This window comes from Astatotilapia calliptera, chromosome 16 (genome assembly GCF_900246225.1).
Source record: "Astatotilapia calliptera chromosome 16, fAstCal1.2, whole genome shotgun sequence".
NCBI classification, from domain to species: Eukaryota; Metazoa; Chordata; class Actinopteri; order Cichliformes; family Cichlidae; genus Astatotilapia; species Astatotilapia calliptera.
The window spans coordinates 16,464,745-16,481,643 of record NC_039317.1 but is presented as its reverse complement, the minus strand read 5'-3'; the positions used below and the strand labels follow the sequence as shown (position 1 = coordinate 16,481,643).

Here is a 16,899-nt window from a genome sequence, read left to right as displayed (position 1 = left end):
CAGCTTCTGAGGTAACTGTTTACAAAATGTTATAATCTATTCAAAGGTTCTTTGCAATTTTACATTGATAAACATTATCCTTAACACATTTGGCCCACATAAAGTACTATGGCCATCACACTGTCATTTAGAATTGTTTAAATAACTCGTGTCTTAAGTCCTTCCATCAAACAGAAAATTAAAAAAAAAAAAAAACATGGTTCACTTTTACATCACAAAATGTTAGAAATATAAGCCGTTCATAACAACCTGAAAGGTTGGGAGTTTAAAATGCAAACCGATGGAAGCAGAAGTAGAAGACTATAATGTCTCAGAGCACACGGTGTCTATTAATGTGTAGACATGTATAAATAAGAGCTTAATAAAGATGCTTAATTTCTTAAGAAATAAACAGGTGTTAGTCACTTTTGATCTTTATCAAAAGTGGATGTTGCATCTGTGGCTAAACCCCTGTACCCAAAAAAACTTTAAAAATCTACTGTGTGTGAGGCTGTGTAAGTAAAGCTTGCCCTTCACACCTGCGTGTAATAAACCATTTGTTGGGGGTTGTGGATTTGGCACCTCAGCATTGTGAAAGTGGGGAAACATGTTTCTGGCTGTGCATAAGATTTCTGCTTACAACTTAGAATCTCAGTTCTAAATGAAATTCAGATGTTTTTTTAAGTATGGCTAATGTATTATTTGACTTCTAAGACACACACACACACACACACACACACACACACACACACACACACACACACACACACACACACACACACACAAGAACAACACAGAGAAGAAGAAGAGGGGGTCGTTTTACTACGCATCATAAAAACGCAATCATTCATCTTCCAACTGTATCTTTCTGTTCTGGCTTTAGAGTCATAGGTTGTTTACTGAGCCGTACTTTGGGAGTCATACTGTTGTGATACTGAGGAGAAAGGGGTAAGGTTTGATAGACTAAACCCTTACACACATAACTTGAAAAACCTAAAGAGTGTGTGAGACTGCTAGCTGTGTTGTTCAGCATTAAACTCATCTACAAATGTGTTAGTAAAGAGCGACTTGTACTTCTGTCCCATTAAGCAACGGTTTAACAAATTTCACTGCAAACTATAAAAGGAATCTGGATTTATATAGAACATAGTAGTGATGGATTAAGTGCAGGAAACACTAGTATAAGGTGTCTATTGAACAAATCTCCTTCAGCGTTCAAAATGACCAAAGTGAGGCCTACAGGCGTTTCTCTCGATTGGTTGTGTTCAGGGAAAAAGCAGCTAAATACACTGAGACTGCTCCCCATTGTTAGTGAGTTAACTCTGGATATCTGTAGGTTTTGTCAAACTTGGAGTGAACAAAAGCAGAAAAACAGTAAAAGATGCAGACGGTGAAAGTCTGGTTTATTTCATGAACACAATGAAACATTTTACAGTCCACAGAGCAAAGTAGCATACATGATAAATAGATACACATAACATGAGAAGTAAAACTCGTCGTCTTACCACATGTTATATTCTGTAAACTTAAAATAACCACAGAAATTAGAGTTTAGTGTTTTAAGTCATCTATTAAAAAACATGAGTCAACATTACTGAAGTGACACTTTAACGATGCGTCTTATCACCGTGTTTATGATGATAAAACATGTTCTCTCGTTAGTAGTTGTCAGCGCTGTCACTTGTCATGAAAATGTCCAGAGCCAGGGTTCCTCTTTAATCACCATTGATCATTAATAGGGTCACAAAAGATTTGTCACATTATCCCCATAAACAAAATGCTTTTATAGAAATCATTGTGATACAAATATTTAGATTCTTGATTCACAATGTGCACGAACTCAAAATCTTTAGAGGTTCATATTTATAAAGTATCGCAAATAATACATTTATACCATTGTATGAGCTACACTTCTTGTAAAAAATTGATTGAAAAAAGCTCCTGTCGTGACCTTCCTTCTGTGAGGACACACACACAGAGAGAGAGAGAGAGAGAGGGGGGGGAAGATCATTAGGATTGGAGGCGTTTTTGGATTTTCACTTATTGTTGGCTTTACAGTCACATAAAATTCATTCCAATTTTTTTGCCTTTGCTTCAATTAAGGTTTTTTCTTTAAATCTACAGCAGCTTCCTTTTCAAAAAGTTTACTGACATAGTAAGGAAGTAGCTAGGGAACTCAGTAAGTATGAGCAACAACAGCTTAGGGACTGTTTCTACAATAAAGAGGAATTCATCATCATCTGCAGTTCATCAAAAAAAAAAAAAAAAAAGTGCCATTAAAAACAATTCAGCAGATCCTCAAAGTATGGATACAATCTGTTTTCAGCTGTAGAGGTACGCTTCATGTACTTATCAACATGCAGTTTAGAGGCTTGCATTAGAGTGCTTTGGTACTTGGGCCTCTTTTATTTAGCACGGTTATACCATTGTGTATTTAGCTATATAAATATGCTCAAGAGTCTATTGTATGTTTGTCATGCAATTAAAAATTCAAAAATATAATTTTTAAATCAGTAACTTTGCAAATTTAGCGCGGACCCTCACCCCTCCCTCCGGCTCCCACGGCCCCGCTGTCACCGTAAGACTCATACTCTTCCCCCAAGTATGCTGCTATTTCCCCGCGCCCCAATAATTCTTGTCCTTTTTTCTGTTGCAGCCTCCCACAGTCCCGTTTTCGGCGTTCCTGCGCGACTCATCTCCCGGTCCCTTGGTTTCTCGAGTTTCACGCGTGTTTTCCTTCTACCCTCCCGGGACACCTTCAGTTAAAATAAAGTTTATTTTCTCGTACTCCTGTGTGTGTTGGCTCTGCTTCTGGGTCCAGCTTGTGTGCTGAACTTCGGTTCATGACACTAATAGTTTTAAATAGAGCACCACAAACAACAGGTATTCCTTTAGAAATAAACTTTTCTTGTGTTACTTCTAAAAACTACAGATTCTTAACTCTGCAACAGTTAGACAGAGTTGGTTACAGTTAGGCCCTCAACAGTCAGCAAAACAAGTCATAAAACAATAAAAGAGGCTGCCTTATCAAGAGCATCCCAGCACTGTAGTTCCATTACAATCAGTTTCCTTTATTTTATCTTATCATGTCAGAGGCCAACTGAAACCAAGTCTGTCTAACTGTTGCAGAGTTAAGAATCTGTAGTTTTTAGAAGTAACACAAGAAAAGTTTATTTCTAAAGGAATACCTGTTGTTTGTGGTGCTCTATTTAAAACTATTAGTGTCATGAACCGAAGTTCAGCGCACAAGCTGGACCCAGAAGCAGAGCCAACACACACAGGAGTACGAGAAAATAAACTTTATTTTAACTGAAGGTGTCCCGGGAGGGTAGAAGGAAAACACGCGTGAAACTCGAGAAACCAAGGGACCGGGAGATGAGTCGCGCAGGAACGCCGAAAACGGGACTGTGGGAGGCTGCAACAGAAAAAAGGACAAGAATTATTGGGGCGCGGGGAAATAGCAGCATACTTGGGGGAAGAGTATGAGTCTTACGGTGACAGCGGGGCCGTGGGAGCCGGAGGGAGGGGTGAGGGTCCGCGCTAAATTTGCAAAGTTACTGATTTAAAAATTATATTTTTGAATTTTTAATTGCATGACAAACATACAATAGACTCTTGAGCATATTTATATAGCTAAATACACAATGGTATAACCGTGCTAAATAAAAGAGGCCCAAGTACCAAAGCACTCTAATGCAAGCCTCTAAACTGCATGTTGATAAGTACATGAAGCGTACCTCTACAGCTGAAAACAGATTGTATCCATACTTTGAGGATCTGCTGAATTGTTTTTAATGGCACTTTTTTTTTTTTTTTTTTGATGAACTGCAGATGATGATGAATTCCTCTTTATTGTAGAAACAGTCCCTAAGCTGTTGTTGCTCATACTTACTGAGTTCCCTAGCTACTTCCTTACTATGTCAGTAAACTTTTTGAAAAGGAAGCTGCTGTAGATTTAAAGAAAAAACCTTAATTGAAGCAAAGGCAAAAAAATTGGAATGAATTTTATGTGACTGTAAAGCCAACAATAAGTGAAAATCCAAAAACGCCTCCAATCCTAATGATCTTCCCCCCCCTCTCTCTCTCTCTCTCTCTGTGTGTGTGTCCTCACAGAAGGAAGGTCACGACAGGAGCTTTTTTCAATCAATTTTTTACAAGAAGTGTAGCTCATACAATGGTATAAATGTATTATTTGCGATACTTTATAAATATGAACCTCTAAAGATTTTGAGTTCGTGCACATTGTGAATCAAGAATCTAAATATTTGTATCACAATGATTTCTATAAAAGCATTTTGTTTATGGGGATAATGTGACAAATCTTTTGTGACCCTATTAATGATCAATGGTGATTAAAGAGGAACCCTGGCTCTGGACATTTTCATGACAAGTGACAGCGCTGACAACTACTAACGAGAGAACATGTTTTATCATCATAAACACGGTGATAAGACGCATCGTTAAAGTGTCACTTCAGTAATGTTGACTCATGTTTTTTAATAGATGACTTAAAACACTAAACTCTAATTTCTGTGGTTATTTTAAGTTTACAGAATATAACATGTGGTAAGACGACGAGTTTTACTTCTCATGTTATGTGTATCTATTTATCATGTATGCTACTTTGCTCTGTGGACTGTAAAATGTTTCATTGTGTTCATGAAATAAACCAGACTTTCACCGTCTGCATCTTTTACTGTTTTTCTGCTTTTGTTCACTCCAAGTTTGACAAAACCTACAGATATCCAGAGTTAACTCACTAACAATGGGGAGCAGTCTCAGTGTATTTAGCTGCTTTTTCCCTGAACACAACCAATCGAGAGAAACGCCTGTAGGCCTCACTTTGGTCATTTTGAACGCTGAAGGAGATTTGTTCAATAGACACCTTATACTAGTGTTTCCTGCACTTAATCCATCACTACTATGTTCTATATAAATCCAGATTCCTTTTATAGTTTGCAGTGAAATTTGTTAAACCGTTGCTTAATGGGACAGAAGTACAAGTCGCTCTTTACTAACACATTTGTAGATGAGTTTAATGCTGAACAACACAGCTAGCAGTCTCACACACTCTTTAGGTTTTTCAAGTTATGTGTGTAAGGGTTTAGTCTATCAAACCTTACCCCTTTCTCCTCAGTATCACAACAGTATGACTCCCAAAGTACGGCTCAGTAAACAACCTATGACTCTAAAGCCAGAACAGAAAGATACAGTTGGAAGATGAATGATTGCGTTTTTATGATGCGTAGTAAAACGACCCCCTCTTCTTCTTCTCTGTGTTGTTCTTGTGTGTGTGTGTGTGTGTGTGTGTGTGTGTGTGTGTGTGTGTGTGTGTGTGTGTGTGTGTGTGTGTCTTAGAAGTCAAATAATACATTAGCCATACTTAAAAAAACATCTGAATTTCATTTAGAACTGAGATTCTAAGTTGTAAGCAGAAATCTTATGCACAGCCAGAAACATGTTTCCCCACTTTCACAATGCTGAGGTGCCAAATCCACAACCCCCAACAAATGGTTTATTACACGCAGGTGTGAAGGGCAAGCTTTACTTACACAGCCTCACACACAGTAGATTTTTAAAGTTTTTTTGGGTACAGGGGTTTAGCCACAGATGCAACATCCACTTTTGATAAAGATCAAAAGTGACTAACACCTGTTTATTTCTTAAGAAATTAAGCATCTTTATTAAGCTCTTATTTATACATGTCTACACATTAATAGACACCGTGTGCTCTGAGACATTATAGTCTTCTACTTCTGCTTCCATCGGTTTGCATTTTAAACTCCCAACCTTTCAGGTTGTTATGAACGGCTTATATTTCTAACATTTTGTGATGTAAAAGTGAACCATGTTTTTTTTTTTTTTTAATTTTCTGTTTGATGGAAGGACTTAAGACACGAGTTATTTAAACAATTCTAAATGACAGTGTGATGGCCATAGTACTTTATGTGGGCCAAATGTGTTAAGGATAATGTTTATCAATGTAAAATTGCAAAGAACCTTTGAATAGATTATAACATTTTGTAAACAGTTACCTCAGAAGCTGTACTGGTAGATCTATGTATGTAAGGTAAAACTTTCCACAGTACTTCCACTTAAGTAGCTAAACACATAAAGTCACCCTTACCAATAATCCACTGCTCCTTGAAAAAAAGTAGCACAAACAGACGACTGACTGAGCAATGATAAGTAGAGCTACCCGAGGCCGAGACTCAAGCAGAAGAAAATTAAAAGTTGTTGTTTTTGTGGCACGAAAAATTAAAGAAAGTATGTTTAATAATTCAACAAGACCCGCACCTTCAACACATGTACATTCAAATTTTGGAACAGGCTCATCATTGCTGCTGTTCAATAGTTTTTATCCGTTTGAAAAAGTCATTTTACGGCTTTAATGTTTCCAGCTGATAAGGAGAATGAGTGCGTTTCAAATGTGCGTCCAAAGGCTTTAAACATCTGCTTTGTCTGTAACGACAGTATCAAACTACAGAGCATTGTTTTTACTAAAATTCAACATTTTCCGATGAAAATTTGGCTACTTTTTTTTTTCTTTACTGTAACACCCACCTCAATGCCATTTTTAGGATATTCTTGGTGATCACATTTTTTCATATTTATGCTTTTGGCACTGAGGGTATCTAATACGCATGTTGTCACTGTGTTTGTACTACCAGCTGTGAGGACTCTGCTTTTGCTTTGAGCAGTCTGTTTTTATTTTGTCTCGTGAGTGTGTGTGTTTTTCAAACGAGATCCTCGTCAGTTTGATTTTGTTACCACAAACTTTGTGTGAAGTTCACAACAGAGGTAAAGAGATTTAAACACCCCAGTTTAAGGAGGCAGGCAGGGGTTGAACCAGCTGCACAGGACAGGTGAAGCAGAGAGTGTCCGGGGAGATGTGCAACAGAAGCAGAGGGAACATTTTACAAGATGATAAATGGCAGATTTAGATGATTAAGGATTTGTTGACAAGATTAAAAGACACGTCCGTCAGAGTTCAACAACATTACAGTTTGATTAAATAAAAAAGTTTTTAGACTACACAAGGTTCATTTTCTCCTCTGATAGTAATCATATTAAACATGTCAAGAAAGAAAGAGTATAAAGAAAATAGTAAATGTGTGTCTAATTAAACTCTTCCTGTGAGCCTTACATCATCCTTTAATATGTTTGGTGTTACAAACTTGAAGAAGCACAGAAAAGATCATCAGACATTAATCTAATCAGTTTGCAGCCTTCATTCGTATTGAAAAGTTGAAATCTTCCCTGCTAGACCCAAGTGCAGCGTTTAACACCGTCGGCCATAACATTTTATTACAGCTATTATTAAATGGAGAGTCCTCTTCACACACTGAGGTTAATTATGAAGCTCCACAGGCTTCTGTGCAAAGACCAGTTCTGTTTACATTATACGTGCTTTAGAAGACCTAGCATACCACAGGTCAGCTCAGCAACATTTCGACTTTGGCTTGTTTTTTCTGGTTAACGTTAATTACGTAATTTAGAATTAAAGTTTAGTGTTTTTAGCATTTAGGATGGCCGTGGCGAGTAACTCAAGTGCTGTAAACATTTCATGAAACCTCATCAAAAGTTATCTGAGTTGGAAGGGTGGCTGTTAATAAGCCATTCTTAAGGAAGGAGAACAGAGAAAAATAAGGCTGAGGTGTGCCAAATTACACAAGAAATTGACTGGAAAAAGAAATCAGCTGTAATATGTCTTATGGAGTAATGAATCCAAATTTGAAATATGCATGGAAGAGGTCCGAAGAGAGATACAACAGTGAATGTCTATAGCCGTCTTTAACACAGCGTGGATACTCTACCGTGCTTTGAGGCTGGATTTCAGCCAGTGTTGTTGGAGCTCTTATCCAAATTAATCAAATTATGAATGTAGAAAAGTTCCACCAGATTTTGATCGACCATGTAATACCACGTAGTGTCTGATTGGCTTCAACTTCATTTTTCAGTACGACAATGATCGCAAACATACTGCCAATGTAGTCAAAGTATGCCTGGATGAAACAACGCATCAGTCATGGATTGATCTCTCCAGGGTTCGAACCTCAAGATAATCGAAGCAGTGTGGGATCATCTTGACAGAAAACAAAACAAAAGGCAGCCAGCATCCAAAGAAGAGTCTCGGATGTCTTTCAAGAAGCCTGCAGAACTAAGAAATTACAAGAAAGCTTACCTATTAGAGTTTAAGCTGTGTTGAAGAATGAAAGGCAGCTTTAACTGGACAAAAGGGGAAAAAAAATCCCACATTGACAGCTAACTCAAGAGACAAAAAGCATTAGAACTCAAGTCATTACCTTACTTAAGGATAAATAAGTTAATTAATTACATTAATGCATAAGCAGAAAATAACCTACAGTAACTGCTTTGCGATATGGAAGTGCAAAAGACAACTGAAAGGGAGGATAGTTTCTATATATGTGGTTTCTATTAAGGGACAGAGGAACGATAAGAAATCAAGGACAAGGAGTGTGGTGTAGATAAGTGAGGAAATCCGATCATTACTACAAATTTAGTTGAAATTTAAATATTTTAACTATGGTGCCTCCTGTGAGGGCTGTCTGTTTTCCACATTCTGCAACGGTAAAATACGACTTAGAGGCGGATATTTGTTTTACTTTATGGGCAACAGTTGTTGACAAAACTTGACTCTGAGAAAAAAAAACTCTTTCCCACAGAGGGGAATAAACTTATTCGAATATGAGCTTTTTTCCCCGCTAAGACTTGTTTTATGGGGAGATGTACGAAATTATTTACCGGGTTACAAGCAACGATAATATCGGATGTTGACTCCTCAGCGTCATCATTTTCTATCTATTGAGAAATCCCATTGTAAAAGTAATGAAGAAAAAAACTATTCTGCCGTCTCACTCCTCCTTGACCCGCAGTGTGTGTGTGTGTGTGTGTGTGTGTGTGTGTGTGTGTGTGTGTGTGTGTGTGTGTGTGTGTGTGTGTGTGTGTGTGATCGGCGGCGTTGTTTGAACGGAATGCTGACATAATATTCACGGATTCTTCCTCGCGATTGGTAGAACTGTCACAGTAGGGGCTGAGTAGATATCGACTCCCCTCCCGTTTCTTCTCTCATTTTATCCTAGTCTAGCGAAGCATCTGTTTTTCGCATCTTTCTCTTGACAATACCAATAGTTAGAGAGGGTTGTTTTTTTTTTTGTTTTTTTTGATTGCCTTCTTGCGAACGCCGTCTGTTTTCCACATTCTGCAACGGTAAAATATGACTTTGAGACGGGTATTTGTTTTACCAAATGGGCAACAGTTGTCTGACCTTGTTCTTACTGTTGACAAAACTCGCCTCATGGTTGACTCTGAGAAAAAAACTCTTTCCCACAGAGGGGAATAAACTTATTCGAATATGAGCTTTTTTCCACTAAGACTTGTTTTATGGGGAGATGTACGAAATTATTTACCGGGTTACAAGCAATGATAATATCGGATGTTGACTCCTCAGCGTCATCATTTTCTATCTATTGAGAAAACCCATTGTAAAAGTAATGAAGAAAAAAAACTCCTCCTTGGTCCCGCGGGGTGTGTGTGTGTGTGTGTGTGTGTGTGTGTGTGTGTGTGTGTGTGTGTGAAACAAGATCGCCTGTCGCTGGTTTGTTTTTCAGTCTCTCAAAAGGAAAAGTAGTATTCACTAAGGGACAGTTATCCGTTTTTACACATAGGCAGCCTGTAGGTTACAAGCGGATAGAAAGTTCTTCTTTTCATCACAAGCTATGGTGTATCTTAAAGGTTTTTTTACAGCGTCTGTATTATAGGAAAATAAAATTACTATTGAAATCTCTACAGGAAGTCACTCTTTATTTCCATTACAAACGCCGGTGCAGCTTAAGAAAGTAAAATTACATCCGCTCTGTCTCTCTATACATCACAGAATCAGCTGCTGCATCACCGCTGTGCTTAGGGAACATGACGCAACAGGTCTGAAAATGACTAGACACTTCCGGAGTATTTCCGGTAGGGTCATAAGGTCCGGATCGATGTCTTCCATAGTAAATATGCTGTATTTGAATATGTCATATTCAAAGCCTTCTTCTTTGGGAGAGCAGATCTCATCGGACACAGGAACGCTGCGGGGCTGCAGAAGGAAATCCATCTTGTGTCTGTGCCTTAGAAATTGTGACGGGGCTCCACCTCTCTGCTTTTTTATTCCCCTCCAACAGATGGCGCGCTTCCGGAGGTTCCCCCCTCCTTTCTCGGGGTGCAATTCGTTACGGTTAGCAACAGATGGCGCGCTTCCGGGGTTCGCCCCCCCCCCCTTTCTCCGGATACGATTCGTCACGCGGGGGGTTTCCCACGGAGGGGAGGGGCGGGGGGTCAAAAGGTCGTGATTAGGGCCATCAATCACTTCGGATCAAATTTTGTCATAAGCTGTATGGGATTATCTCTCTGCAATAGTTTTAGTTGTATGTTTTCTATCCAGCCTTCTCTTAGAGCAACTGCTCATATCCATAGCAAAGAACTCCTGGTACCAATTATATTTTCATTTAAAAAAAGGAAAAATAAGTGTATTATAATGTAGCTGGGCACTGTCCCAAAAACTGGTGTTTCTTTAAATCTGTTGGACCCATAAACAATATTCAAGAATTGTCTTTCCATTAAATGCAAATTCTTTTTTTTCAACAGCTTGAACTATGTTATTTTAAAATTGACAGTAGAGCAGAAGTCACTGCATCATTTCATCATCAACACGAATCTGAAAAAAGCTGTCTGATATATAGATAAAATAATAACAAACAAACAAACATATCACTAAACAAAACACCTTATCTTGGTTTTCTAGGTGTTGCTGATGGTGACATAGGAAACTTCAGGATCCACCTAAACAATGAAGAGAAAAACATGCTGACTCCTCAGTAATATCCATCCATCCACTTATCCTTTTTAGTGTCGCGGGGGTGCTGGAGCCTATCCCAGCTGTCATAAGGCGAGAGGTGGGGTTCACCCTGGACAGGTCGCCAGTCTGTCGCAGGGCCAACACACAGAGACAGACAACCATTCGCGCTCACATTCACTCCTGCATTCACACCTATGGGCAATTTAGATTTTTCAATTGACCTATACCTTTAGAAGTGCTTGTATGAATGGGTGAATGAGGCATGTTGTTTAAATGGCCTGCATTTGTATAGCGCTTTTCTAGTCCCTAAGGACCCCAAAGCGCTTCACACTACATTCAGTCATTCACCCATTCACACACACATTCACACACTGGCGATGGCAAGCTACATTGTAGCCACAGCTGCCCTGGGGCGCACTGACAGAGGCGAGGCTGCCGGACACTGGCGCCACCGGGCCCTCTGACCACCACCAGTAGGCAAACATGGGGTTAGTATCTTGCCCAAGGATATTTGGCATGCAGCCAGGAGGCAGCCTGGGATTGAACCACCGTCCTTCTGATTAGTGGCTGACCTGCTCTGCCACCTGAGCTACAGCCACCCCTACAGTGCCCCTACAGTAGTCAAAGCACTGGGAGAGTAGAAAATTGCTATATAAGAATCAGTCCATTTACCAATAAAAAAAAACACTGCAAAACACACAAAACAAAATAGAAATAAGAAAAATGGTAACAGACATAGGAAAAAAAACGTAAATAGGAAAAACGAAAACAGAAATAGGAAAAAACAGATTTCCAAAAGCAAAGGGAAGTGTTTCTGGGGAGACAATAACCCGACGGACCAGTTGCAGGGACGCAAAACATGCTAGGTGTGTTTTATCATGATTCATATAATACTGATGATGGATTTTTAGGCTAATAGTTAGGCTAACACATATACCACTCATCTTTTCTTTCCTCACAAAACCGATAAATCCTCCACTTCTTTTAAGTGTCTCCCAGCGCAATTCTTAGCATATTTTGGTTCCTGCAACTGGTCCGTCGGGTTATTGTCTCCCCAGAAACACGTTGTGCTTTTGGAAATCAGTTTTTTCCTATATCCGTTGTCGTTTTTCCTCTTTTTGTTGTGTTTTGTGTGCTTTTGCAGCATTTTTCTTATTGCTGGTGTTTTCTTAAGTTGCAGTGGCCTCTCAGGGCCACCGTACAACTGAGTTCCTAGTCTCCACTATGGCCTAATCTCCTCATGTGTATTTAAAGCCCCAGTTTGCTTCTGTTCTTTGTTATGTTCTATGTTCCTTAGAGGCTAGTTTGTGACTTCCAGATTTTTAGTGTTGCCTGAATTATTTTGTGTTTTGCATTTTGGCCTGCTAAGGTCAGCAATAAAGCTGCTTTTTAAGTTTAACATGGATTTGAGTTCTGCACTTGGATCCTACTTTGCCAACAGCTATCCTTGAAAATATGTCTCACTGTAATGCAACATAAACAACTCTTCATTCATCACTTTAATTTCTCAGAAATGGTGTCTCAAGATATTGCATTTGTGTTTTGACCTCTTACTTCAGGTTTTACGATTCATGGTGTGGTCTACTGATTTTATTTTTGGCCTAACTTTCTTATCTTTTGGATGCTTTTTCAGTTAGTGTCATGCATTTACAATTTTTTAGAGAATAAGAAGAAGTGTTTTTAACTCTAGGTGTAGTGGGTGATCTCACCGAGTTCTGATTGGTTTGAGTCTCTGCAGGGTTTGAACTCAGTCCCTGAAAAACAGACAATAGTGCGGTTACATCTGGTGGAAAAGCATTTCTATGAAGGCAGTTTAGTTCTTGTTAACACTCCCTCAAAGATGAGCGGTTTATTTAATTGTCTTTTTAGTGGCAGATATAGGAATATTTAATTATATGTTTCAAAACTCACAGGATTTTCATTCTTCTGCATTTTGTTTCCTGGAAAGACAAAAACAGTCAACTCTAACATTCATAGAACAACTTACAAATGTTGTATCTGTAAATGTTCTCACCTTTCATTCTTTTCCTTATGATGAGACACACAGCTGTTATCAGCAGTGCGACCAAACCAATAGCTCCATTGATGTACCACGAAATAGCTGCGATAAAGCAGACAAAACAAATTTGAAACATTTTTGCATGTTAATGTTTGAAAAACGTTTCACACCATTTAACAGCCATGATACTCAAGTGAACAATGTTTCCTGCCAAAACCACACCATCATATCAAATGTTACATCTTATGTTTCCTATAGGATAGGTAAGTGATTTTCTGTCATCAAAATGTAAATAATATTCATTAGGAAAAAAGATGTAAACTAAAGTATGAACTCTCCTTAAAACTCTAAAAGAAAACGTGTTTTTCCTGCTTAATCATCATAATCTTACGTGATTTTGAAGGATTGCTGATTGTGTTTGGTTCTGATTTTGTGCTGCTTTCAGTTTTTCTCGCTGGTTCCTTTGTTGTGTTTGCTTCAGCTGAATAAATGACAAAACCAAACCAAAAAGTGTGTCATTATTTCACAAGTTGTTAATGAAAAAAAGATCTTAAAAATGTAAAATCTATCAAACTAATATTTGAGGTCATCTTAAACAGTTGATCGTGAGCTCACCTGTTTCCTCACCTGAGGGCTGAGGGCTGAAGGTAAATGGCTGCACTCTTCCTGTGTCTGTATCAGTCACCTCACACTTCACTGTGTTGTATCCTGCTCAGTAAATAGGGTAATACTTTATAACAGAGAGAGAACATTTCACCTCAATAATCAATCTGTCTGGTTTAGTTGTGGCCTTTTCACCGATCTGTCGAAGGTTGATCAGCTGTGCTGTTAGTTTCTTGAAATAAAAAAACATTTAGTACCATCACAGTTATTCTGGTCATCACATTTAGACGAGGCTGAATGACGTCATCAACAATCTTCATTGAAGAAAACCAATAAAAAAACATTAGAATACAGCACTTTTTACAATAAGAGTGAAAATCAATTTAGAAACAACTTTATAAACATGCTTCCCTGAAACAGCAGATCATGCTCAGCTGTCTTATTCATGTTATTGGTAAGTGATTGTAATAATATTGATACGATTATTATTTCACTGCTATAAAAATGTTTCCTCTATCCTTACCTCCAATCTGAATCATCAGCATCAGACATAAAAACATTTGAATCCATCTGAATTCATCCATTCTGCTTCTCTGTCTCACTTCGTTCTTGTTCTCAGTCTCAACTGTCACAGTCTCTGAACTGATGACCCTTCAGGACGGTTTGTACTTCCTGTCATTTGTCATGTTTCACCACAAATTTAGCAATTTTTAGTCGTCTCTCATTTATGTTGATGATAATGTTACACAGCTGGAGTAAATCAGCTTTTCTGAAACATTTTTTCTAAAGGAAATGTATATGAAGACTTGGCAGGTTCATATTTTTGTCATTCTCACAGTTGATTTGTGACATTGATGTGTTTGACATTGAAAAAAAAAAATGAATAAAGAAGTCGAATGTGAGATATTTTTTGGAATAATGCAGCTCCCCTTTTTTAAATATTTTAAATCAGAAGGTGCATGACAGTTAATGTGTCAGACTCAATGAATTGATGAATTGATTTTACAACTGCAGGTACAGGAAATATAGCAGATAATGCTATTGGAGTGAAACCCAACAGTTCCTCACCGTTAATCTTAAGTAATTTCCCCCTGATGAGGTCGAGAGGAAGTGTGTTCGTTACAATGTGGTGTGCTCATTTTACTGTTTTTTTAAGAATCTGCTGTTACAAGTGAAAATCTAAAAAAATTAAGGGAAGGTAAGGCCCCCAAATGTTTTGGGTTCGTAGCGACACTCTTGGTTTCTGACAGAAAACGGTAAGTGGTGAGAATAGAGGCTGTGGTTCAGGGGTTATCAGCAGTAGCATTTAACAATAATCTGTGAAATTGGTAAATAAGTATGCTCATTAATATGTTATATATAATATATTAATATGCTCATCAATATGCTCTAGTGTTTAAAACCCTAGAGTTCAGCAAATTAAATTCAACAAATATATCACGAACACCTTATTTGTGATAACCAGTGTTTCAGTCACAGGCCTGTCGGTATTATTCAAGTTACACAGTGGATTTTTTTCTTTTGGCTAAATACAAAATAAGAACAGTAAAAACAGGACACCCAAAATCAAAATCCAGCTTGACGCAAGGAAGATAAGATTAGTTAGGGAAACTATCACAGCAAAGGCAGTAAACTAAAAAGGGCAAAGGGAAGACAAGACACAAATTGGGAGGCAGAAACCGGTGAAGGTAAATACACCCAGCTCAAGGCAATCACGGCAGAGTTGGCAAAGGTGTTAGTAAAGCTACCAAGAAATGAAAGAAAACTAACCAAAATAAAATAGGAAATGAAAAAAGACAAATAAATCTAGAGACCAGACAAACACCTAATGAGCCAGGCATTCATTTAGAGCAAAACTAGTTGTGGGCAGATAACAAATGAATAGAAAAACATTTTATCTCCAGATGACATTATTGTAAGCAATAAGAAGGAAGAAACTGATACAGATTTAATGGTATTTAACGGTCAATAAACTCATGCTACAAAACCCATAACGGTCATTTAGAAATCTAAAACAAACAAAAGCCGAGCGCTACCCCCAACTCGCTAATTGAATAAACAAGGGAAAAAAATGATAGAAAATAATAAGGCAGTTCTCTCTTTCTGCTTCAGTGCTTAGTTAAAAGTCAAAGTATCAACACACTAAATACAAAACTTGGCAGTTCTCTGAAATCACACACCCAGATCTGTCATAGATGGTTTGGAGGCCAAGGACGGGCCTGCTGCTGCTGTCAGCTACTGCCGGGGAGACTGCTGGAGAGGATTTTTAAAACAGCCACTTGATGATGGAACCAATCAGCAGCTGCCAGCAAAATCCAGCCACTGTGATTCAAAAGATGGCCAGAGCCGTAACAATAGGATTAAATCTATTAAACTAGATAAGATTATACTGATAATACAACAGCAGTTTTTTTCTGCTGAGCTGATGTTGTGGATCAGTGGTATCTGACAGAAACACCAGAGCCTCCAGTGCTTTCATACTTTATTGAAACATCATCTTTATCATAATGTACCTGTGAAAAACAAGCAAAAAACCCAAAACCAAATGTATCAGATTGTGAGACAAATAAATTGGCATTGTGTTTATTATTACCTGTGGTTTCAGTTATATTCTTTCCATTAGTTCTTAGTTTTCTTTTCTTTTGTGTTTTTGAGTGTTAGGTTGAAATTGTTAAATGTTACCATTATTGTACTGCCAAGGTCTCCCCTTCCATCCATCCATCCATCCGTTCGCTTCCACTTATCCTTCTTAGGGTCGCGGGGGGTGCTGGAGCCTCTCCCAGCTGTCATAGGGCGAGAGGCGGGGTACACCCTGGACAGGTCGCCAGTCTGTCGCAGGGCCAACACACAAAGACATCATTCGTGCTCACATTCACACCTATGGGCACTTTGGATTAATCAATTAACCTATCCCCACAAGCTGACAGAGGCGAGGCTGCCGGACACTGGCGCCACCGGGCCCTCTGACCACCACCAGTAGGCAACAGGTGAAGTGTCTTGCCCAAGGACACAACGACCGAGACTGTCGGAGCCGGGGCTCAAACCGGCAACCTTCCGATTACAAGACAAACTGCCAACTCTTGAGCCACGATCGCCCCAAAATTCTAAACACAACAAAAGCTATTTTGCCCAAACACCTGAAATACATCTAATTAATATTTTAGCTATTTTTAGTTGTTTTAAACAGCTGATCGTGAGCTCACCTGTTTCCTCATCTGAGGTCTGACAGCTAAAGGTAAACAGCTGCACACTTCCTGTGTTAGCATCAGTCACGTCACACTTCATTTTCTCATATCTTGATGGATAGATATAGTGAGACTTCCAACGGGTCACAGTAGTGGAGCAGTCAGTCTGTGAGGTCAGTATTTCTTTGTCATCTTTGTTCATATCTTGACGTTTAATCAGCCAATTCACGGTGTGATGACACTGTCCATATGTCACCACAGAGCAGTTTACA

The 16,899-nt window shown here is 38.6% G+C and overlaps 2 long non-coding RNA genes across 2 annotated transcripts; one reads left to right on the top strand and one right to left on the bottom strand.

Annotated features, from left to right (window-relative positions):
• The first annotated feature begins 2,518 nt into the window (after positions 1 to 2,518).
• On the top strand, positions 2,519 to 2,766 carry LOC113007468 (uncharacterized). Its single transcript, XR_003269915.1, has 2 exons — positions 2,519 to 2,557; positions 2,636 to 2,766. It is a non-coding gene; the product is annotated as an uncharacterized LOC113007468 (long non-coding RNA).
• A 497-nt stretch (positions 2,767 to 3,263) lies between these two features.
• Positions 3,264 to 3,511, bottom strand: LOC113007467 (uncharacterized). The gene is made up of 2 exons (XR_003269914.1): positions 3,473 to 3,511; positions 3,264 to 3,394 (listed from the first exon to the last, which is right to left on the bottom strand). It is a non-coding gene; the product is annotated as an uncharacterized LOC113007467 (long non-coding RNA).
• Between the last annotated feature and the right edge of the window lie 13,388 nt (positions 3,512 to 16,899).